The sequence below is a fragment of the Acomys minous genome (genome assembly GCF_964271855.1).
Source record: "Acomys minous genome assembly, chromosome: 9".
Classification (NCBI taxonomy): Eukaryota; Metazoa; Chordata; class Mammalia; order Rodentia; family Muridae; genus Acomys; species Acomys minous.
The window spans coordinates 72,233,513-72,257,828 of NC_140490.1; the positions used below are offsets into that span (position 1 = coordinate 72,233,513).

The 24,316-nt window shown below is 42.9% G+C and overlaps 1 protein-coding gene, 1 long non-coding RNA gene and 1 pseudogene across 6 annotated transcripts in view; 2 read left to right on the forward strand and 1 right to left on the reverse strand.

Moving 5' to 3' along the window:
• Window positions 1-3,807: 3,807 nt before the first annotated feature.
• On the reverse strand, window positions 3,808-4,290 carry LOC311604492 (cofilin-1-like; annotated as a pseudogene). Its single transcript has one exon. The product of its transcript is annotated as a cofilin-1-like (transcript).
• A 4,572-nt stretch (window positions 4,291-8,862) lies between these two features.
• Window positions 8,863-16,406, forward strand: LOC311605724. 3 transcript variants are annotated; one of them, XR_014782067.1, is made up of 6 exons: window positions 8,863-8,992; window positions 9,985-10,043; window positions 10,203-10,385; window positions 13,549-13,826; window positions 15,446-15,805; window positions 15,944-16,406. It is a non-coding gene; the product is annotated as an uncharacterized lncRNA (long non-coding RNA). The 3 variants fall into 3 exon arrangements; XR_014782068.1 differs by lacking the exon at window positions 15,944-16,406 and having other exon boundaries at window positions 15,446-15,867; XR_014782069.1 differs by lacking the exon at window positions 15,944-16,406 and having other exon boundaries at window positions 13,552-13,826; window positions 15,446-15,867.
• Window positions 16,407-19,668: 3,262 nt separating this feature from the next.
• STARD3NL (STARD3 N-terminal like) overlaps window positions 19,669-24,316 on the forward strand; it is a 38,902-nt gene continuing 34,254 nt past the window's right edge. Inside the window, exon 1 of one of the 2 annotated variants that reach the window (XM_084796455.1) lies at window positions 19,669-19,816. The gene's annotated coding sequence lies outside the window, so the exon portion shown is untranslated. The remainder of the gene's footprint in view (window positions 19,817-24,316) is intronic. The other variant, XM_084796456.1, reaches the window with a different exon arrangement.

The following is a 24,316-nucleotide window of genomic DNA, read 5'->3' on the forward strand; positions in this document are numbered from 1 at the left end:
GCAGTGGGATGGGCAGACCATTGTGGGTGTTGTCACCCCTGAGCAGGCAGTGGGATGGGCAGCCCAGTGTGGGTGTTGTCACCCCTGAGCAGGCAGTGGGATGGGCACCTCCTTGTGAGTGGTGTCACCCCTGAGCAGACAATGGGATGGGCAGCCCAGTGTGGGTGGTGTCACCCCAGAGCAGGCAATGGGATGGACAGCCCAGTGTGGGTGTTGTCACCCCTGAGCAGGCAGTGGGATGGGCAGCCCAGTGTGGGTGTTGTCACCCCTGAGCAGGCAATGGGATGGGCAGCCCAGTGTGGGTGGTGTCACCCCTGAGTTGGCAGTGCTAGGGTATATTAGGAAGCAGACTGAGCAAGCCAGTGACCAGCATTCCTCTGTGGCCTCTGCTTCAGTTCCTATACCCAGGTTTCTGCCTCAGGTTCTTGCCCTGACTTTCACTGAGGATGAGTCACAATCTGCGAACTGAAAGAAACCCTTTTCTCCCAAGATGCTTTTGGTCATGGTGTTTTAGCACAGCAACAGACAAACCACAATGGTATGAGATTAGAAAACAGTCACAAGAGACCTGGGTGCTTCATAAAAACGTAGAGTTTAAACGAGTCTTATCAAAGCCAGGTCAAAGAAAGAATACAAGGGATCTTAGAAAATAACTACAGAAAATGAAAATACAATGCACCAAAATGTACTGGGTGCAATAAAAGCAGTACTAAGGGAGGTGTAAAGGCGTAAATACTGTCATTAAAAAGCACATCTCAAGCCAACAAACTTTAAATTTCAGCAAACCAGAAAACAAAAATAACCGAAGCCAAACTTTGCAGAGGAAGAAGGCAATAAGCATTAGAGAATAAATACATTAAATTTTGTAATAGAAAATCATATAGAAGCCAACAAAAGTAAGATTTTTTGAAAAAGATTAACTAGATATAGCAACTTTTGGCTAAGATGGGACGAAAGAGGAGGTCCTATGTGTGATGTAAGATGAAGGGCGTGGACAGATGGCTCAGCAGTTCAAAGTGTTGTTTGTTGTTTGATTCGTTTTGTTTTCTTGCAGCGGGCCAGGTTGTGCTGCCAGCATCCGCATGGTGGTTCATAACCATCTGTAACTCAAGTTGCTGACAACCCATACCCTCTTCTGGCTTTTACTCCACCGGCACTGAACACATGTGATGTACACATTAAATTAAAAATATTCTAAGAGAACAAATAACTATACAACAAATTGGATAGCCTAGAATTTGGATAAATTTCTAAAAACCTTACAACCTACAAAGACTAAAAAGCTCTTAAGACTGAAAGCTCTTAAACTTTATAACCAGAGCCTGGCGCTCCCAGCACTCGGGAGGCAGAGGCAAGCAGATCGCTGTGAGTTGGAGGCCAGCCTGGTCTACAAAGCAAGTCCAGGGCAACCAAGGCTACACAGAGAAACCCTGTCTCACAACAATAAACAAACAAACAAACAATCTGTAACTAGGAATTAAAAATATCTCCCCACAAGTCTATGGCAGATGGATTTCCCACAGAATCTTATAGTACTTTTGAAACAGAGTTAGCACTAATGCTCCTAAAGATTTCCAACAGACAGACATGCTGACAGAGAGGGAGGACTTCCAAAGTCAGGCCAGGAGAGCAGAAACGACCCTGATGCCAAAGCCAAATATGAAGTCGGCACACAAAATCAGTTGCATTTGTGTGTACTCGCAAGGGAAATTTTATTTTTAAAATGTTAAAATAATCACTATATAATGCATTAGCTATAGCTTACTGAAGATAGCTTAAGAAGTAAAGGCCCTGAATTCTAAGGCTCATAATCTGACTTTAGTTCCTGAGATCCGCATGATGGAATGAGAAAATCAACTCCAGTAAGTCATCCCCTGATCTCCACACTCACACACACACACACACACACACACACACTAAATACATTTAACAAAAGTTAAAAATTAGGACAAGTAAGTGTAGGAACATGTCAGGAACATGCATGGAAGAAAACTATTATTTCAGGACCCACACTACTTAATGAAATCCTCAGATGCAACATAGTCCTTATACAATGTTAATGACACTTAAAAAAAAACTAGCTAAAGGGTTCTTAAAATTCACATAAAGTATCAAGAGACCATAAACAGCTAAGACAAAGTAGAAAGAAGAAGAAGAGGAGGAGGAGGAGGAGGAGGAGGAAAATTAAAAGACCTGCTTGAAACATCACAAGGCTAATCAAACCTGATACTGCAGAAAGAGAGGTATTTGGACCAAAAGAGCAGTAAAGATCTGAGGAAAAAAACTATTAGGTCTGTGTTCCCATGATCATGGACAAAAGCAACGAACTACACTGGGAAGAGGTTACGTGGATTAAGGCATAGTGGGAAAATCAGATGCCAGCATGCAAAGCAGTAGGTGTTCAGGTTACCGTGCATATTACAACTATAGTTTTGTTTTGTGTTGTGTTGTGTTGGGTTGGGTTTTTTTGGGGGGGTTGTTTTGCTTTCTTTTGTTTTGGTAACCTGAAAATCTACTGCTTTGCATGCTGGCATCTGATTTTCCCACTATGCCTTAATCCATGTCAGGAGTGGTGGCACACACCTTTAATCCCAGCACTCCGGAGGCAGAGGCAGGCGAATCGCTGTGAGTTTGAAGCCAGTCCAGGACAGCCAAGGCTACACAGAGAGACCCTGTCTCGGGGGGAAAAAAAAAGCAAAAAGAAACAAACAACAAAAACCTAACAATAGCTTAAAAACATGGAAATATTAGGTCTAAATCTAACAGAAGTACAAATTTCATGATACTGGATTTTGTAATTTTTATTTTATTCAATAACAAAACCATAGGAAACAAAAGCAACAAAGGAGGGGACTATTTAAAAATTGCTCATAAAGCAGGCTACCAAGAAGAGACTTGATACCCTATGAGCATATATAGGAGGAGGAGGACCCCCTCAGTCACAGTCATAGGGCAGGGGAGTAGGGAGAAAGCGGAAGGGAGGGAAGAATGGGAGGATACAAGGGATGGAAAAACAATTTAGATATAATATGAATAAATTAATAAAAAATATTATTAAAAATTGCTCATAAAGAAAAATATAAACAGGGTGAATAGGTATTCTACAAAGGAGAAAATATTTGCAAATCATATACCTTATTAGGATTAGTGCCAAAATGCTCACACACACATACAAAATCAAAAACAAACAAAACAAAACAAAAACAAGAAACTTAGCAATGAACAAAAGCACCTCAGTGTGGTTGAAACTATTGGATTCCAACACTGACAATAGCTGTGAGCCAGATATAATAGAAACTGTGCTTTCTCCATTACCTTTTTTTTTTTCTTCTATGACAAGTGGGGAGGAGACAGAGCAAGGGAGGGAGGCATATAACTCTAATCTCCTCTCCCCTAAACTTCTTTTACTCTTTAGTTAATTAGCCTTCTTCTTGTTTTTATTTTGTTTTGTCTTAATTGCAGGGGCTTCCATGAGTGACCAAGATGAAGGCAAAAGGGGAGGGCAACCAGCTGGCACAGGGTCGGGGGGTGGGGCGGTCATTTACACACAGAACTAAATGGACAAGCACAGAGTCACTATTGTGGTTAGAAGTTGGCAGCCTGGGATGGAGAGGGATGAGGAGTAAGGGTATTGTTTGAAAAAAAAAAAAAGATCACAGGCTCTCCCCAAACCCGTGCTTCCGCCCAAGAGGAATCAGAAGATGGATAGCAGTCTGGGAAGGCCAGAACTGGCAGGAAAGGGGTGGCCTGGAGTCCACAGGAAAGTCTGGGACTGCTAGAGGCTGCCTGCAGAAGGCAGGAGGCAGTTCACAAATGCTTGCCCTCCAGGGAGAGCGCACTGCCATCTAGTTTTCCACCCAGGCTGCAGCAGTCCTTGACCTCCCGGTAGCAGTTGCAGTTTGTTTGTAATTTGTGCATGATTACTGTAGCTTTTCCTTGATGGAATCCTTGAGGCTGGATAGATCATTTTGCTCTTATGGGGTGCACTCTCAGGGCCCCAGAAGATAAACACCAGGTTGTCCTTCTTGCTCTCTTTGATGCTCATAGGTTGCATCTCAGATGGCACAGTGGCAGTCCTAGTCTGGCAGCATCGTGACAAAAGGGCAGTCCACATCTCCTACCAGGATCTGCTTGCTCACCTCCAGGATGATGTTCTTCTTGCTCTTACTCACACAGAAGAACTCTCACCACCTTCTTGAATTTCTTCACTTCTGGTGTTGAGGACTTGCACGCTTTCACGTCGTCGAACACCTTGATGACGCCATCAAAGACAGCCACACCGGAGGCCATGTTTTCAGAGGTGAAAGGGAGACAGGAGAGGTAGAGAAGAACTGAGCTGCTGCAGCTTCTGCCAGGATCCAACTCTTGCTGAAACTTCCAAGCAGATCATACACACACACACACACACACACACACTCACTCACTCACACACAGTAACTCTGTCAGCTCCTGCTTATGAAAAAACAGGTTCAGCAATAAGTGTTGCATATTTACCGTTGCCTGTGTGTACACGATTTATCTGCTTTCCAAGGAACATTATGGGAAGAATACTTTTATAGAGAAAGCTCTGCACCAACATAGGACTGTCAAAAGGTAAATTTTACTACCAGCTAATTTACTCAAATTCTGTCACCACAGCAAGCACAATAGACTACAGATGCTTACAATAAAACTTCTCAATAAGAGAAAAAAGCAACGAGGAGAACTTTCTTTGAAAACAGTTCATGACGACAGTAAGCATCACTTTCCTGGATATGCTGCTATTAGTTTGGCCCTTCCCCACACATTACCACGAGATTCTTCAGGAGACTCTTCCTGCCAACATAAACACTGTGTGAAAACTTTGTAAGTACAGCTGGGAAGAGTAGACCCATGACCTCTGTGTGACTCCTTGGTACTTTGCAAGGCAAAGGCCTAATTTGACGTGTGGGATTGGTGGTCTAACCGACCTTGGCTAACAGTGGGTCCACATGTAAGGAAGATAAAGCGGCTCCCTTCCCAGGTCACCAGCTCAGTCTCATGCGTGGTGAGTCATGGTGGCAGAAGGGGGCCTCCTTCCTGGCTGTCTTGACTCACTCAGTTGAGCAGGAGAGTTTTCTCGCTGGAGTTGTGGTGCCGAGTTACATGAGAGACCACATTGAGCTAAATAGTTTTCACCAAAATGCAACCAGATCCCTCATGTTTGGAGGGAACAGGATGGAAATGACCAAATTTACTGATTATTTGGATTGGCAAGATTCTACCAAGTTCTAACATTAGCTATGGGCTCATAAATTATAATTTCTTTGTCTTTTCAACTTTTTAGAGATAATCTGCTGCATCTGAACCCGACTTTTCAATAAGCTCTATAGCAAATTCATTCCATGCACTATTAAGAATAGAGTAGCATTCGAAGTCCAGCCAGAGTAGTTCCAAATGTCTCAGTTCAATTTAGAATCAATCGTCTGGATAGTATAGACTCACCACTTCCCGATATCCTTTTATGGTCATGGGTTTTTTTTTTTTCCAGAATTGGTGTGTTTTTTCCTTTTTTAAGTTAAGACTAGCAATCCTCATGTTTAAATGCTATTTATGTAACATTAATTTGTGGAAACTAAATTGTAATAGGCATTTGTACTTTGTCTATTACCAAATGATTAGAGGGGTGTTCTTTTAGACAAACTCATAAAATTATTTTAATTGCAAGTTAATAGAAGCCGGGCGTGGTGGCGCACGCCTTTAATCCCAGCACTTGGGAAGCCGAGGCAGGCGGATCACTGTGAGTTTGAAGCCAGCCTGGACCGCCAAGGCTACACAGAGAGACTGTGTCTCAGAACTCCACCGTGCCCTCCCCACACAAAAAAACTCCAATCAAGTTAATAGAAAAAGACAGGCATGGAGAAAGTCAGAACAAAACAGTTCGGTCTTCCTCCCTTCATCAGAGGATCCACTGAAGCCCTCTCAGAATTGGTCTGATTTCTCTGACAAATGAGGTTCTGGTCACCAGTCAGTCAAGGCTGCCCTCTAGGCTTCGCAGGCTTTTCTGATAATTCTTGTCTTTCTCCATTTTCTACTTGTTTTCTTAAGCACCAAGTCAAATACTAATGTCATCACCACACCACCAGCTTCACTATTGGTCTCTTTAAGGAAATATTCCTCAACTATGTCTCTGTCCCAACCCTGTGTTCTCTTCCATTCAGCTCTAATCTAACCTGTTCTGAGTTAAAGCATGCATGGGCCTCTCCATCTCTCAGGGCACTGTTTCCTCACGGCTAGTCTGCACAACCTTCTCTGAGCTCAGTTTATGTTCTCTGGCCTTCTACTTGATGCCTCAGATGAGGATGCTGGCTAAGATTCTGCCCAGGCTTTCCCTCCCTGACCTATATACTCTCCCTGGAGGAAAATGCTGTGTGAATGAGACATGGTGTCGCTGCTCTAGGTGAGCTTACCCTGGGGGAGCTACGGTGCTGGACAGTCACTGTCACCAACACCACCTTGAGCTGTGACTTCCAAGTTCACTTTCACTGCCTCCTGGTCAAGAAGAATAGGGAAACACCGACAAGAGTAATTGAGTAAGTAAATAAGTAAATAGTCATTTATAATAAATAAAGATAATGGTGCATAAGATTATTTCTATGTTAGCTTCTATGAGTTTTGTGGCTTTAGCTCTTCTACTTAGTTCTTTTTCCCATTTTCAGTTCATTGTATGTGAAAAAATATACAAGTCCAATTCTATTATGCACAAACATGCCTAATTCTCTTAGCACAAAATGTGGAAGGGACTTTTCCCTCAGTTGTCACTTGTGTTGTTTGGCTTTAAACAAGTGTGAGAAGATCTTCAGATCATGAAGTTATAAGAAGTAAGGGCCATCTTGGCTTACTGACTCAGCACTTTTGGTCAAGAGTCAGTGGACCTACTGCGCTGAGCATGCGGTGCACTCCTTGGTAAGAGCACATGGCAGAGCAAACTGCTGGCTTTGTACCACACATGAAGATTCTGTTAACTCTGCCTAAGCTCAGTAATCCTGTCTTTGGTCCTTTAATGAATGTACTTTTCATATGCAAACCAGAATTCTAGAGAGGCTTCACGTGAATTGATTTGCAGAATTCAATGTCTGCTTGGAAAAAAAATGCAGATACTAGTAGCAGGAAGTCAAGATTGACAGTCCCTTCTGACTTTGGAAGGGGGAAAGACTGCATTCTGCAGAAAAAAGAAAACTTCCAGTCAGTAGGGGAATTTCCCACAGGCTGTCTCACTGAAGTTTATGTCCAATAAAAGTCCACATTCCGAACCTACCCCTCTTCTCGAGGTGGACAGTTGAGACAGAAATGTCCTTTCTATTTCCCTCAGGGCCATTCTTAAGCAAATTTACTTCCTTCCACTAAGGTCTAATAGGTTTAAAACATACATGTATTTATTTGTTAGTACTGTGTGCATTGGCATGTGTATGACTGTGTCTGAATGCGGGAGATCAGAAGACAGTCTGGAGACGTGGTCATTTCCTTCCACTGTGGGTTCTGGGATTGAGTCAGGCCCTCAGGCTTGCAAGGCAAGTGCTTTTACCTGCCACAGCATCATACTAACCAGGCTCCAAGGTTCTCAGGGAAGCGCTGAGCAAACCCTAAGCATGGTAAAGGTTTTTATCATTGCCTGACAGAGAAGGAGTCCAACCCCTTCAGGCCAGCAATACCCTCTCATTTTCCATGGGTGGACCCAGGACTGCTAAGGAAGAGAAGAATCAACTGCATATGGCTAGCTAAGCGGACATTTGGAGTTCCAGGGACATTCCGTTAGCTGCCCGGAGAGCCCGTGCACCAGAGTTTCCCCTTCTTTCCTGATCATCACACTGGCTGACTACAAACACTTTCTGGCCTAACATTCTCTAAAAGGAGATATGGCCCTATATTAATTTCCTAAAGGCTGTTGCCTATTCAGAGCTTCAATTATTGTGGAGAGGTCCAGAGCTAAATTACAAATGATCTTAGACTACGGCGTCTCCTTGAATAGGCCTTCTGGTTTATTGTGCACCTCTGTGTGTGACCTAACACACAGATTACAGATGCAGCCTTGGTATGTATGTATGAACAGACTCCTGGCTTCCACCCACCCCAGAGCTAACCATGCCATCAGACAGCATCTGAGGTTTGCAGCAGTTTCCCCCTCTTGCTCTAACCTGCTTACCTGATACCCATCAATGCATCTGGAAATTGTGTTGACTTGTTATTTTCCTTTGTTCTGTTACTGTAAAACAAACTCCATGAAACTGTTATTACATCTGAAGATGAAATTTGGGGTAATCTAAATCTGTGTTCCCACACCCTGCCCAGTCATATTTTAGGTCCAGAACAGGCTATTTCTTTATTATTATTTTTATTTTATTTTAGTTTTTACATATACATTTATATTATTACACATATATGCAATGAACTACCTATAGTAAAAAGAATCATGACACAATCAGAAATTATATAAATGTTACATTCTTAGTGTTTTTGGCTATTTGTATTTGGCAGCCTTGAAGAAAATATCTTTCCTATCTTAGTATGTCTAAAATTCCGAATGTAAATTAATTATCTTTCATAGTTAGTTGACCAGTTTAGTTTTACAATTAAGCTTAGTTGTTTAGGTGTTAATATGGTTTTGAGTTTAGATAGATGTTTCAAGTTGTCTTTTCTTTTTCCTCTCTCTCTCTCTCTCTCTCTCTCTCTCTCTCTCTCTCTCTCTCTCTCTCTCTCTCTCTTTCTCTGTGTGTGTGTGTGTGTGTGCCCCACAAACTTTTATTGGGAGAGGAGGCATCGGTCCTTCTTGGCCGCAGCCTTCCTTATGGCTACCGGCACGTTGCTAAGCTCCTCCCCCTTCCTCTTAACCCGAATGTGCGTGCCCATCCTCTTCTTGATGAACTTGAGTGCCCGCTTGTCCCTGGACACCTTGAGCAGCTCTATGGCTCTCCGCTCATAGGGCGCGGAGCCATACACCTCCCTGACCGTGTCCTGCCCGAACTTGATGTGCTTGGTGAGGTTGTGCCTTGGCATGCTGACCTTCTTTGTCACCATGTGGCCCTTGTGGAGGCCCAAGGCCATGGGGTAGCGTGGAGCCATGGCTGACGCTCTCTGATGGCGGCCGCGACAGCTAATAGGCGACAGCTAATAGGCTGTTTCTTATGTCTTTTGATGGAAGACATAATGAAGTTTTCACTTCATTAGTGGAGGGGAATGGTTTTGACTTTTGAGGGGAGCTGTTTCTTTTTCTGTTTCTGTTGTTGTGGTATTTGGTTTGGTATGATGTGCCGCCCCCACCCCCACCCCACCCCGTGTGTGTGTGTGTGTGTGTGTGTGTGTGTGTGTGTGTGTGTGTGTGTGTGCATAAGCATGCACGTGTATGTATTTGTTTTGGATTTGGAAAAGTTGTTGGACTCCAATAAGGATTGCAGTAGATCACAGAGACCTTCTGTCTCAGAATTTGAGCTAACCGGCCTTCTGCACCTTGCTTAAGTTGCTTTGCAGCATCAACTGGTGCAGATAAACGGTCTCGAACGGTTTGGAGCTCAGACCTGTGCAGGTTGTGAGTACTGGTCTATCCTGGGTAAAATTGAGAGGACCATAATTTTCAGGAGGTTTGCTGAAACGCTGTTGGTTGGGTTTGACTTTTTGCCTTTCTTTTCTTTTATCTCTAGGATGGGGTGGAGGTGGGGGTCTCAGTTTCAAGTCCAGCTAGGAGTTCTCTGGAATGCGTGTGAGGTGACTGGTCAGGTTATTGATGTAGTTCTAGAACTAAGAAGGAGTTGATGCACTATTGTAGCACAGCGTAGTCCATAGGTACAGAAGACCCTGCTGACACGTGGTTCCCTGGTTGTGTTTAAGTCATCACCAAACTAATATGTGATGGGAATTTTGGTACTTTTTATAAGAGTTAAGTAAATATAAGGACATTCCTTAGATACAGCTCCTATGCCAGTGTGTAATGAGGACTCCAAGAAAGGAGTGCTGGCTTTTATTTTGTTCCAGGACAGCTAAATTCAAGAGGAAAAAGAAAGTGAAAATAAAAGCGGGCTCAAGTTCTCAAGGTTAGTGTGGAACCCACAGTACTGCTGAGAAAGTGTCAAGAATGGTCTCCTCATTGGAGACCCGAGTCATCCTGGCAGGGGAAGGTCCTGGTTTGGGGAAGGACAATGTACTCTTATCATGTAGCAATCTCTTCTGAGGCGAAACCTTCTATCTTGTAGGAATACCTCCTAAGACACAGAATATTCTACAGGGTGATGAAATTTTGGTATCACTCCAACTGTCCACCTGTGATTACACTCACGGGTAAACATATTGCTGGAATCCATGGGAAACGGAAACAGCTGTATCTAAAAGTATCCAAATCAGCTTGGAGTAAGAGTAACAATATTATCTCATCTTCGGTAAGCAGTAGCGATTCCCCCAGAAGATTCACTCTAATGTTTAATAAAGCATTGCTGACGTGCCCTCAGAGTTGTATGGAGAAACATAAGCAAAAGAATGATTAAATGTATGTGTAAATATAAATGGTTTATGTAAATTAAAATTATATTCTGCCTGATATAAAAGGCAATTTAATTGTACAGCACATTTACAAAATACTAAGAAAATTAAAATATGTAAAGGCAAGAACTAGGAAGAAGGCTGATTTATAGTATATTAATTTTGTAATGAAAAGGTGAACCACAGATAAGCAAGAATATTCACAGTATTGTTGCCACTCTGTTTGGCAGCATGAACCTGAGAGAGTGAAACCTAAAAATAAGGCAGACTAAAGTTTCATGCAGTAGAACACCTTATTCAAGGCATCAGACACTTTATGTTCTTGGGGCATTTTGAGGGTTAAGGTAAGTAAAGTTCACTTGAGTTCAAGGTGTATACTATCGCAGGGCAAGGTCAAACGTGTTTTAGCCTGTATACAGTCGTGAGGACAACCTGTGTTAGAAACATCACAAAAGTGAATAATAGTGTCTAAGGTGATGGGAAATCTAAATAAACCCATTTGTATTTACTACACTGGGGGGGACATGAAAGCATATTCCAATTGCAAATCTACGTTATGGAGGCGCAGAGGTTACAATACTTTTGTCTTATTTACTTGGCGTTCTCTCACAAGCTCTCAGAAATTTCACACAGCTTCATCCTGATAATCCCACCAGGTGATAATAAGACCACTATCACAATTTTGAGCCAAACTTGGAGCCAGTTTTATTAGATACTGGTCAGGACAGTGGACACTGGCCAGGCCCATACCTAGGATTCCCATAGAATGGCCACAAATTATGTTAGGTGCTTATAAAGGAGAAACTCATAAGGCTGCATGCTTCCCACCTTCATCCAATCGGGGGCAAGCAAAGATCATGATGCACTTCCTGCCTTTACACCTCTCACCTACATGTGATTAAAAAAAACAAAACACAACATTCTGTGCAGTTGGGACAATCAACCTTGCTTACAGAGGTGAAAACACATGACTTATTTTGCCATCTTACATTAATAACAGCCTCCAGCATTCCAGGAAGTTGTCTGTCCTTTGGCAAGTGGGGCTTACAAGTGAGAGGCATTTTTATTTTACAGATCTCTTAAGCACAGTAATTAAAACTTAAAATATCATTTTATCCCTCCCATTTCCCCTTTGAGTTGCATTCTAAGTCAAATCCTTGACTCTGTGGTGAGTCCCTGTTCATACTGGGAACTAATAACCATCAGCTCAGCAGCACCTGGGTGGGAATGTGTGCACATAGTTAAAGCACTATGTACTTTGTAAAGTGATACAAGAGCAAACAGTAATTAGTCGAAACAGAAGGATCAAAGACCCGGTGATGGCTCACTTCAGAGTTACTATCTAGGAGGTTCTGAAAAATAAGCATGGGACCAGTCATAGCTCACTTCGGCTACCTCCCTTTTTTGGCAATTTTTTCAAAAGTACAGCCAGATTTTCTCTAATGATTACCAAGTAGTTTAGCAATTTACCTTAATGCCACTCAGTACCTCTTTGTTCTCTATATAGAGAAGGTTGAGTGCCCTATCACACTGTAGAACTGTTTCCGGCAATGGATCCACCTGTTGATAGAACTGGCTGTTCGGTTTAAATAGGCACCTTTCCTGGTATGTCAATGGGCAATACTTTGCCCTGTATGCCAAGGAGTTTTCTTTTGAGCTAACATGTCAGCCTCTAGTTAAGAATACAGGGTATTGTAATCTCTTCTGTAACTACTTCTGCTGAAATTAGAATGTGGTTGTCAGGACCCACGGGTGCCAAAGGCTGGGAGGGGATCCAGGCAATGAATTCCTCAGAAGCATCCGGTTAGCTGACTCAGATGGAGAGGCAGGCAGCAATCACAGGGACTGGGTTGGTTCACAGGAATCCTCAGCAGTTCCAGAGCTTGAAACCATTTGGAGCAGTTTGTAGCCCGTATCTGATGCCTAGGTGGTGTCTGTCAGCCAAGTGGAAACCTGCCAAGACAGATATAGACTAAGAACAGAAGTTAACTTTTAGGAACTTAAAAGAAAATGTAAATTTGGAACTTTCAGGCACATATTTCTGGTAGTAGGGGGAGGGGAAGAGTCCTAAGACCAGGAGTAAGGCGTGGAAGAGAGAGAGAGAGAGAGAGAGAGAGAGAGAGAGAGAGAGAGAGAGAGAGAAGAGAGAGAGAGACACACACAGAGAGAGAGCAGAAATAGGCTTAGTTAGAGTCCATTTGAGAGGTGAATCCAAATCTTATGGCTCCCTGAAACTTACACGCATTATTTTATTTATTTATTTATTTATTTATTTATTTTTGGTTTTTCGAGACAGGGTTTCTCTGTGTAGCCTTGGCTGTCCTGGACTCTGTTTGTAGACCAGGCTGGCCTCGAACTCACAGCGATCCACTTGCCTCTGCCTCCCGAGTGCTGGGATTAAAGGCGTGCGCCACCACGCCCAGCTCTACAAGCATTTTTCAGTTTACAAAGAGATAAAAGTGTTATCTATATTAGCTTTACCGCTGTTGTAGACAGTAACAGCTGGAGTACATTTAAGTCATAGCAGAAGCCATGGCTTTGTTTTAGAAAGCATAGACGTTCTTTTCTCTGTCCAGAGAGTTTGATAAATATAAATCATATGGACATATTTTTAACCCCATGAGAAGTACTTTTAAGTCCAAACTTGAAAGACAACCATGGGAAATTTGCAATCTCGAGCTTCTGACTGATAACAGACAGTGCTTTAGCAGCTATTAGAACTCTATTGGTCAATGTTAAAACTCACAACTTTTCAAATGTTAGTATAACAATAGTATATAGGTAGGAAAGAAATCTGAAACATTTTTATTACCTTAAATCCCTTTCTCAAACGTTTACAACTTGGATTTACGTACCTTAGAACACTTTCTTAGACACCCCCCCCACCAGCACTTACATAGATTTAAGACTTTCTTTTTTAATCCAGTCGTTTACCACGAGGCACAAGTGGCTGATTACTAAGAGCAGTCACTGCAAAGCAAGTTCATAAAAAGTTACATCTGAAACCTGTTTAACCTTGAACATGAAGCTTTTTAGCAAGTCAAACCTGTTTCCCTTTTTCAGCAGGTGACCTGGGAGCTCTAGAAAAAGCTAGGCCTGACTTTTACCTATAAAATGAACTACCCAAGTAGCTGAAGCCTTGGGGAAGGAACTGCTTGCCTGCAGCTGTTAAACTGACAAAGCTACACTTAACCTATCCGGACACCATCAAAGATCTGAGGAGGATAATTTTAGCGGGAAGTGTAATCCTAATGACCAACGTATCAACTACAATGACAAAGACTCAGCCACTGCCTAGACAGCTACTCTAGGCTCCTGTGGTCTCAATGACTTTGCTGGAGGTAGGTGTCCAAGGGCAGCATCAGTGTTTGGCCACCAGGCCCAGTAGATCTGAGATACTTTTCTGTGGCGGCGGAACTTGGGGGACTGGCCTACCTTGTTAAAGCAAAGTGAGGCCAACAACTGTCCAGTGCCCTGCTTGTCCACAATTTGGTCAAGGGTCCTGATGGCAAGCAGGGCATGAGGCAGTGTTGCCCAGTGGTTTGTGTTACCACAATCCTGGTGGCATTGCATTGTCTGTGCTCCATGATCTTAAGATTGCCACTAGCACCTGGCAGTTCTGTCTACCAAAAAAACCCTTTTCCATTAAACATTTGAAATGCCACATTCAGATCTCTGCAGAGTTTGAGGACCATAACCTGTTAAGTATATTTGAGCTAAACTGTTTTTCAGTTACTAGTTTCAGGCTTAACCTTTAAAAACACATACAAGAGGCTAAATAAAGCTTGTCACTGTAAATGAATTATATAACACTTTACAATAAGTATCTTTTATAAGACTAGAATTTTCAGCTTTATCTCTTAAGTTAGAACTTTAAAAACAAATCTCAATTGAAACTATTTAAGTATCAAAGAAAAACTTTAAACCATAAACACTGTCCATGGGAACCAGCAACTTTACTTTCTTGGTCCTTTTATAGTGGCACATTACAGAATATCACAGTTTCTTGTATGATTCAGTGTATCAAAACAGCTAAAAGCAAAGACAAGGGGGTTAGATATACATTCTTGAATCAGTTTCTGTCAACCTGAATACACCAGAGGTCTGGAGACATTCCAGGGCCCTTGTCAGACGCCTTAGGTCATTGTCTCGCTGTGTCAGAAGACAGGAATATCCAAGTTTCTGGTGTTTAGTGCTTGGTGCCAATAGTTGTGGCCCTGAGTCTTTAGCCTTTTATTTATTTATTTTTTAATATTCCATATTAATGAATACAATATAATATAAAACATTTTATAAACTTAAGTTGTCCCATAGCCTTATAAATGTAAATAGTTAATAAAAGATCCAGCTTTTTTATTTAAATTTTTTGTAAACTCCAAAATTTCCTTTAAAAATTTCTTTAAAAATCTCTCAGTTGTGGTTCCTGCAATATCAAAAATAAAGTACCCCCTTTTTACTTCAAGAGGGAAGAAAGAGAAAACAACCACAATTTGGACAAAGTTAAATCAAACTCCAACAGTGCAAACAACTCAATGCTGGGATTCACTCACAATCCTTTGTGTTTTCCCAGGGGGCTCAGGAAAGCCTCTGCAGCCCCACCACTGGCAGCACACACAGCCTGTTTTCTAGGCCCCATCTAATTTCATTTTACTGTGGCTGTTATTTTTGGTGGCCATCACATGCCACTGGCATTTCCAAAACTTCTGGGGTCCCTCTCCTGGGTTCTCTTTAGAAACCAACCCTGGCACACAGTGCCAAGGCTCAGTTACTCTTCGGGATCCCTTCACGCCTTAAAAACCAGTACCACCTAGGTGACTCTTTCATTACCAAGTTTGGCTGTCGTCATGAGGTACATTCTTAAATATAAATACATGGAGAATCAGCTTTAATGCATTATTAAGCAAGCATTGTTTTTAAATCTTATCTTTCATAAACCTTGTTTTTATGATTTTGTTATCAGGACAAGAGTTAGCATACAATAATCCACCTTAATCCAGAATATCTTGAGACCTGTTGTTGCCTCTTTGATTGGTTTATACCATGTGATCACCTTTAATCAAGAAAGATGGCAGTGAAGTCACATGACATCCATCCTCTCCGACCCTAGCAAAGATGGCTGCCAGCCACATGGCGGCCTCCATGCTGGTGAGGGACAACAGCTAAGACAGCAGCAAGCCCTATGTTGCGTATTTCCCAGATGGCATCACACCACATGGTTTCTTTAAAATTACCCACGTATAGATTTTGAACTATGACTCCTGTGTTTTCTTTCAAGTCTTGAGGTACAGAAAGTTCCCATAGTAGTCTTACAAGTCTTGAGGTAAGGCTTATGTCTTAGCAAAAGTTTTAGGTGTCAAATGAAATCAATAGGGTTTTGTTGTTGTTGTTGTTGTTGTTGTTGTTTGTTTGTTTTTTAAAGCTGTTCTGCTTTGCTTTCTTTTTTCTGTCATAAAATTAGGTGGCTTTCCTGATGAAGGACACAGAAAACTTTTAAATAAGCATGTTTGGGTCTAGAGAAGAGAGAACCATAACCCAACTTTCCAATAAGGTTGAAACGACTTTAATAGTACCCACATCCAGAATCCCTGCTAAACTGAATCCTGTGATCAGAACTCTCGAAGATAAACTCTGAACCCTTGGCCATCAAATCAGCCACAGCAAATGGAGTTTGTGGCTGTGGATATTGGCTGGCAGCAGCAGAGAAAGCAAAAACAAAATCAATAAACACAGAACTGCTGGTGTCGCTCCCAACATCTAGCTGCTGCTGCTGAGATGAGCACATTCTCAGTTACACCTGTCCTTGTTCTGTAAACCTTGCCTGAGAAATTATTTCTGGTTGATCAATAAAAAGCAGATAGCAGCAGGGCTGGAGGAAGGTAGGCTTGGGGATGGTCCACGGGCTTTTGGGAAGAGAAGGATCTTGGGAGGATCATCATGGGACAGAAAAGAGCCACATGGGCCCAGAGGAGGAACTCCGAAGTTCACCATGGAAAGAAATGGCCCAGAAGAACAACGTTTGCAAGTATTTGGGGATTATAAATGGGAGGTAGCCCAAACAGAAATTATTAGAAGCAGATGCCATGGGATGGAGGGTGGGAGAAATTGGAAGGTAGCTTAGGAGTTAATATCTGTCATGCAGTAGGTGATAAGGCTACTCTAAAATATACCAGGTGTCTGTGTCTTTATTGATTGTGAAAGCAGGTTAAATCATACCACCATAAGAATTATAAGCCTTATACTAAACATTTATTAGGCCATACTTTTAAATTAACAGCATCACAGAACACAGAACATTCTCACACACAACGGAGACCAGACAGAAGCAAAACATGCAGTGGTCACCACCATTCATACATCCAGCTAACCCTGACCCAGACTCGGCTCGGTTCCCGTGCTGCAACAAAACTTACGGGCACACCAGAAAACACAGACACAACACACACACAGACACACACACACACACAAACACACACACACACACACACAAAAACACACAACACACAGACACACACAGACACACACACACAGACACACACACACAGACACACTACACACACACAGACACACACACACACAGACACACACACACAGACACACTACACACACACACACACACACACACACACACACACACACTACACATACCAGACAGACAAAGCTTGCCAAACAATCAGAACCTGGTAGGCAGGGGGGCACACCAGAAAACACAGACCCAAACACACACACACACACACACACACACAGGACAAAGCTTGCCAAACAATCAGAACCAGGTGGGCAGGCAATGTCCTGCGTGGGAGAGTATTTGGGTCCTGTCATGTGCCTCCCTGTTCCAGATCAGTATCACGCAGAACACAGCCCAACTGTGATTTACCATGAGACGCTTCAGTAGATGCTTGCTGCTTTTCTCAGCATAGCATTTAGCTCTGCTGGTATGCAAAACCAAAAGCATGCCTTGGAGCCTGGGACCATTTCAAGGAGTATACTTCCTGAAGGAGGCCTTCAGGCCTGGAGCCCCAGACTGAAGGAGCAGCTTTAGAATTTGGGTAGGTAGTCTGATCTTGCTGGGGCCTCCAGAAAATGCTAATCCCACTGGGTGACAATAAGACCACTACCACAAGTTTTGAGGCAAATTTGAAGCAAGCTTTATTAAATACTGGCCTGGATGATGGATACTGGCCAGGTCCATACCCAGGATTCCCAAAGAATGGCCACAAGTTATGTTAGTTGCTTATAAAGGCAAAATCCACATGGCTCTGTACTTCCTTTGTCCGATCAGGGGCACACATACACCCTGATATACTTCCTGTTTATGTACCTCTTACCTACATGTGATAGAATAAAAAACAATTTGAAGTTGTAAGCAACACTGAGAGCTGATAAAGTACTACAACATTCTTTTCAGGTATATCAGTATTACAAATATGGCGTTATATTACTTATTTTCCTTGTTGCCTAGATAAAACACAAGAAACAAGGCAAGTTAAAGAGGAAAGGTTTAATTTGGCTTAGACTTACAATCCAACATGGCAGCAAAGGCATGGTGGGTGGGAGGCGTGTGAGACACATGATCAGATACATCCACAGTCCGGAAACACATCAAGATAGATGCAGCTGCTGGCTCATTTTTTCCCCCATTGTATTAGTCTGGGACCCCAGAGCATGAGTGGGTTTTCCCCTCAATTAACACAACCTATAAACATTCACACACATACCCAGATGTCTGCCTCCTAGGTGATTCTAAGCCCTGTGAGGGAGATAACCAATATAACCTAGGAGAGAATCAAGGAGAAGGAGCCTTGGAGAATGCACTGTGTGGGCACACAAAAGCCTGAAAGCAGCAGGGAGAACATGCCACGGTGGTAGTTATCAGAAGAGTGCGCAGTGCTTTAATTACCAAGAGGAAGGCTTCTGAGTTAACAGCAGCTATGCGGCTGCTTCATCTTGTCGCCCAAGCCAGTGCAGACAGATCCCTGCACTTAGTTTGTATATGCACACACACCCAATCCTTTTTTTTCCTGCTCATCAATTTGAAACAAACAAACAAACAACCCAAAAACTTGCATATTATTTCTCTTCAAAGGGATGGTGGGCAGGGTTATTTACATTTGATGGGTGGAAACGAACGTTGTAGCAACACTAGGGGCCCTTACCAGAAGCATCTCCGACTGGGACTGAAGATGTATGTGCTCTGAGAGGCAGGCTGTTTTGTTGGCATCTGCATCATAAGCAGTACTTGGACAGAAGTAGGGAAATGCGTACACACACGCTTAAGGTAGCACTTCCCCTATTAGCAATTACAGAAACAAAAAACAATGTCTGAGGGCACTGAAAGGGCAAATTATTACTATTGGTGCTGTGGACTCTCACACAGCATTTAAAAAGCAATGAGGCACATTTAAGGATAGATGAACACCTGAACTTAAGTGTTAACAAGTATTTTCAAATACGTCAATGCACAGGAAGGACCCATCACTCAAAGATTCAGCTTTTAATTGATGTATAAAAATAGGTTTCATCTAACTTGTACTGTCCAAAATTTTGCACGTATATAAATTTAATTTTGTGATTTAAACAGTATAAAAGCAATTAAGTGACTTTATAAGAGTATTTTAATTATCAATACTATTTTCCTCCAAAAGACCGAGCATCTTTGGAACTGATAGTATTTTGCCTTCCTTTGTAACGTTACATTCTTGAAGGATGTAACCGTAGCATCTATTGGAAAAAACATAAACATAATTTAGTGCCTACCTTCGTGTATAACAATCATACACATACAGTTAGGCTTAAGGCAAAGGTATTACTGAGTGGGAGAGCAGGAAAAAAAAAGCCTTCCTATGTAGGTCTGGGCAGGTTGAGATTTATGGTGGAGTCCTAGCATAAACAAGTTCTTAGCGGACAGCTCAGACCAAGGTGCCAGGACCTGAAATCTACCCTGAGGGATACCTTTTGCCTGCTGCAGCCTGAATTAAAGGAGGAGACTAAAGGACGCCTTCTGCAAAATCCCAGAGGAAGCTAAAACCCAGTACAACCATGCAGCTGGATACTGGACAGGTACCCTAACTAGCTCTGGAGGCCCCGCCTGGTTCCCCAGGCCCGCCCACTGCTTCCTTCCTGAGCCGCCTACTGGTCGTCACAAGACTGACAGATCCTCAAACCAACCAGTCTCCTCTGCCATTGTTCACGGTCCGGGCAAGCGGCAGCGTCTTTGCGTGAGCAGCGTGTTGACGTCACTGGCGGTCCCGCCCTGCATCCCCGCCCTAGCCCAGCCGGCGGGGACCGCGGAGCCGGGTCTGCAGGTCAGCGGGCGGCCCGCGCCGCGGAGGAGGTAGGCTGTTTTCCTGCGTCCTGCGGGGCAGGTTGCGAAGCCAAGTGTCAGAGGTTCCGGGGCTCGCGGGGCTCCGCAGACATGGCCAGGGCCGCGCGGCCTGTGGGTGCAGCTGCGGTGCGCGGTGGCGCGCGGGAGGGATGTGGGTCCCCGGCCCACTCCCATCCTCACCAGGAGGGTCCAGCCCGGTGCCGCTCACCCTCCCTCAAGACCTGGGTGACGTGCTGGTGTGGTCGGGCAGGTACTGTCGGCTACCAGCCTTGTACTTTCATCAGGAAAGCCCTGATATAACAAAACAAAACGAAAATTAAAGCATGAGTCACGAATGTCCTAGCCATGGTTTCAGCTCTTCGCTGTGCCCACTCATTCTGCCTTTAGGTTTTTGGTTTTTGTTTTTTGTTAAATCTCAGTAGCGTTCTTTTTCTTCCTCTTCTGGTTGGAACATGGATGGACACTGTGGAACTTTTCTTAGTGTTCTCTTAGTAGGGCAGTTGTGTGTTCACGGATGGAATCACTGACTCAGTCTCTTGACCCTGTACTGGTTTGGGTAAGGTTAGCAAAGCTGAACACAGTAACAGGTCTGATTTCTCAGTGCACTGGAGCTCCTCGAGCATGTCCTGTCTGATGTCTTTGTTTAAGGGTCCGAACCATAATTCCCACCTATGCGTCATCTGCCCACCGTCCACTCCTAGAGCAGGATTTGATGAAAGACAACGATTTACAGTATTCTGGCTGTGTTTATGAATAAGTAAAGTGCTGGATAATCATGCTACATAATATTCATACATATGCAACATTTTGTATTGTTAGGAAGAATAAATTTTTCTTTGAAACCTTTTTGTCTAAGTGTGGACCTTTAAATTGTGCTGTCAAATGCATTAAAGAAATGAAATTAAGATTTCTCTGAGGACTTACCTTCTCAAGATAGTGATTATCATTTGGACGTAATCATTAGACAGTTGCACAATGAATGTCTGTCTATGCCACATGCTGTTTTAGATGTTGGAAACTGAATATTGAACACTGGATAAGGGTTCTGCCCTTCAATTCCTTAGATTTTTTTGATGAAGATAGAATGTATGTGCAAATAACATAATTTTAGATAGGAGTGAATGCTAGGAAATCGAGCGGTGAGACACATTGGTGTGGTCCTTTATGTGGGAGCTGGGGAAATGTCCCTGAGGAGATGATGTTTTGGGTGAGCACTGAATGTTTAGAGAGAGTCATGGGAGGATCAGGAAGTTTCCAGTTACATTGCAAAGGCTGGAAAGGGAGTGTAGGCTTAGTGGAGGGGAGTCTGCCATGGCCTTAAAGGTGGCAGAGAGAGGTTGGTGAGTGCCTTGTGATTGGAGGGGCACCTGAAGAAGGCGCAGGCGACCTGTGCGGAGTCTACACTTCAGAGGCTTCTCTTCTTTTCACTCAGAGGAACCCATACAATCTCAGCAGCTTTCAGTTTAGTCTGATTATGAAACCATTACTTCATTTTTTTTGCTTGTTTGTTTTTGTTTGTTTTTTCATTACTTCATTTTATGTTTCTCTCAGCTCTCTGTTCTCTATCTCTGCATCCCGGTTATTTTCCCCTTTCTTTGTTGTTGTATGCAAGACTCAAACCATCTGATCATCTCCACCTCTAGCTTTTGCCTCCTTACTCCTAGCCTGAAATGATTTCTAATACAGTCTTACCTGCTTTGCATTTGGAAAGCAGTGGCAGGCAGTCCTGCTCTGCCCAAACAAGTGCTAAGAACATGCGGCTGTAATTAGATTAGCCTTTCCCATTAGAACCCGCAATACTGACTCAGGATTACTCTGTCTTTATTTAGTTCCTGTAGTTTCTGGGCACATCACATGCATTCTTTTCTTTCAGACATATTGCAAATACTAAACTTCTCATCAGTGAAGAAAATGTAGCACTAAGTCATCTCAGCTAGACTGATGGCGTGGTTAGCTTTACCCCAGGTCGCTGCGCCATGCTGCACCCCTTCTCCCTGAAGTGTGTAGAAGGAGCCACAGGTTAATGATTTTTCAAAACTTGGCTCCTGATGTTGCATTTTCTAATTCAGGAGCTGGACCCTTTTGGTGGAGAAGGGGCCCTGGAGCCATAGATGTGCAGCGGTTTCCAACATTCGGTACATAAAGTGGCCAGGAGTGCCAAATGCTCACCTCCAAGTTTTCATGCTAGGATTTTATTTTGTTCTGTGGCCTTCTTGAAAATCCTATAGCAGAGAGTGTTTGCGTATATCAAAGTACAGCAAGTTAGTATTGAGAAACTAAACTCATTGATCCTAAACTCATAGAAGACAGTTTCAAAGATGAGGCAGTAATTTTCCTTGAACTAAAATAATCCTTATATTTCCCTGCTTTCTGTATATGTCAGCACTTTCTATGCACCCTTCCTTTTTGTTAGAAGGCTGTCACTTGTAAGTGACTCCCAGTCCACTGGTATATATGGCTTGTAAGTGACTCCTAGTCCAGTGGTTCATGGCCTGTAATACCAACTATATGCAAAGCTTTGGGAGGGGAGATTCCAAGGTGTAGGCCAACCTGGGCAGCTTCGCAAGACCCTGCCTCTTGATTAAAAAAAAAAAATAGTAGTATTGTAGCGCATGGAACAAACACCTGAGCAGCCCTGCGTTCAATCACTAATACCTTAGAAAAAATTCATTTGTTTTAATTTCAGAAAGATTTTAAAGAAACTTAAACATTGTTAATAGTTTCCCAACCTGTTCCTGTTATTCTTAGACGTGAGGTAATGCAGCTTGCAGCTTGCTGGTTCTTTGGTTCTGGTAGCAAGTGGAGTTTTCCCATGATTGAGGAAGTGCTTGGCTTGCTCTGTGATGTAATTTTTCTCATACTACTTAAAAAAAAGTAGAAACCAGTTTATAAACTTTATTTGGTTGAGAAACCAGTTTGTTATATGGTTGAGAAATATGTAGGTAGTCCTAAACTTAAAAAAGGACCATGGGGGGGGGATAAGAAGGACAACTGGTTGTAAGGTTCTCTTATTTGAAAACTATTAGATTACTAATAGTAAAGTTATAAAAATTAAAATCAGTAGGTTAATTTGCTTTCTGGCTGCCCTTTGACCTGCTGTCGTAACAGAAATTGAGTCTAATGGCTTTAGACTAATGTTAATAGAATTCTTAAATGTCAGATAACCCTTACATATATCCAAAAGAGCTTCTTTCACTTTAACCCAAAATATCAAAACTGTGTGTTTAGACCAAGTCTCCCTGTCTGTAAGGATGCTCGTGGAGCTTATGCCCACATTTGTAGAGACCCAGGCTGTCAACATTAGACCCCACATGGTTGTCATGGTGACTCCTGTGCCGTAACCATGGACCCTAGCCGTTTCAGTGCCACTGCATGAATTCTGCTTGGTGACTGCCCGAAGTTCTGACTGTACCTCAGAGTCCATTCCAGCCCTGGGCTCTCTCAATAAAGCATTTCTCTTCTCTCACTAATGGACGCCTTCTCTTTTCACAGCACTTTTTGGGACGCCTTCTCTGCAACATGCTTTTCCTTTGCCCCTTTGGTCGTGCCTTACCAAGGATGCGTCCTCAAATCCTGTTGGCTGAAGTTTAAAAGACCTCATCTGCTTAGTACATAGAGTGTTTTTTTCAGAGTGTAGAGCCCTCTAGCTTTATTTGTGCTTTCATTACCATCTTTGCAAGAAGTGCTGGAAAGCTTTTCTTGGCTTTGATTCCACTGAACTATCTTCCTGTTTCAGCCTGGGTCTGACTCCTGTAGCCTCCAGCGGGCCTTGCTTGAGAAACTTAAATCTTTAGATGTAAAAATGTTGAGCACACCTTGCTTCTGAAAAGGTCGTGGTAAAATAGTTCCAGGCATTAATATTGTTGCTATTACAGATGGAAAGGCAGAGGGGACAGAGAGACTGACCTGGGGCTCTTAGTTACTTACTTGGGCCTGGTCACTACTTACAGCTTTGGCTGTACTTCAGAACCTTACCAGGAGGCAAGCTTAGACTATGACAAAATACGATTTTTAAGAGTGTGGATACCTGCCTACACTTTGGACACCACTTCTTGTTTTTAAAATTGCATGTATTATTGTGGGCCCGGCTAGCAATCAATCAAGACACAGACACTTGTCATATTTTAAGATAGCCTTAGTTATCCCGGGGCAGGGCAGATATCAATTCTCTAAATGCCTCCCATAATGGGGCAGGCATGGGTTCCCTGTCTCAATCCCATGCCATCTGCTTCCAATAACTTCTATCTGGCTGCCTCCCATCCATAATCCCAAATACTTGCTCATGTTCTTCAGATGGTGACAGCTGAGGCCTCTCTGATTGCTTCCTTTCTTTGTGAACAGGCTTAGCTATGGAAGATACTTCCTGTCTTGCAGCGAATGGAGATCAAAGCCTCAGTTCTCACTCAGGGTCTTTGACTCCGGCTGTTTAAGTCTGGAGGGTTCTTCTGGTCAGGAGCTGGGCTGGGCTGGTTGTGTACTCTTTCAGTTTGAAACATACCTCTGCTGTTT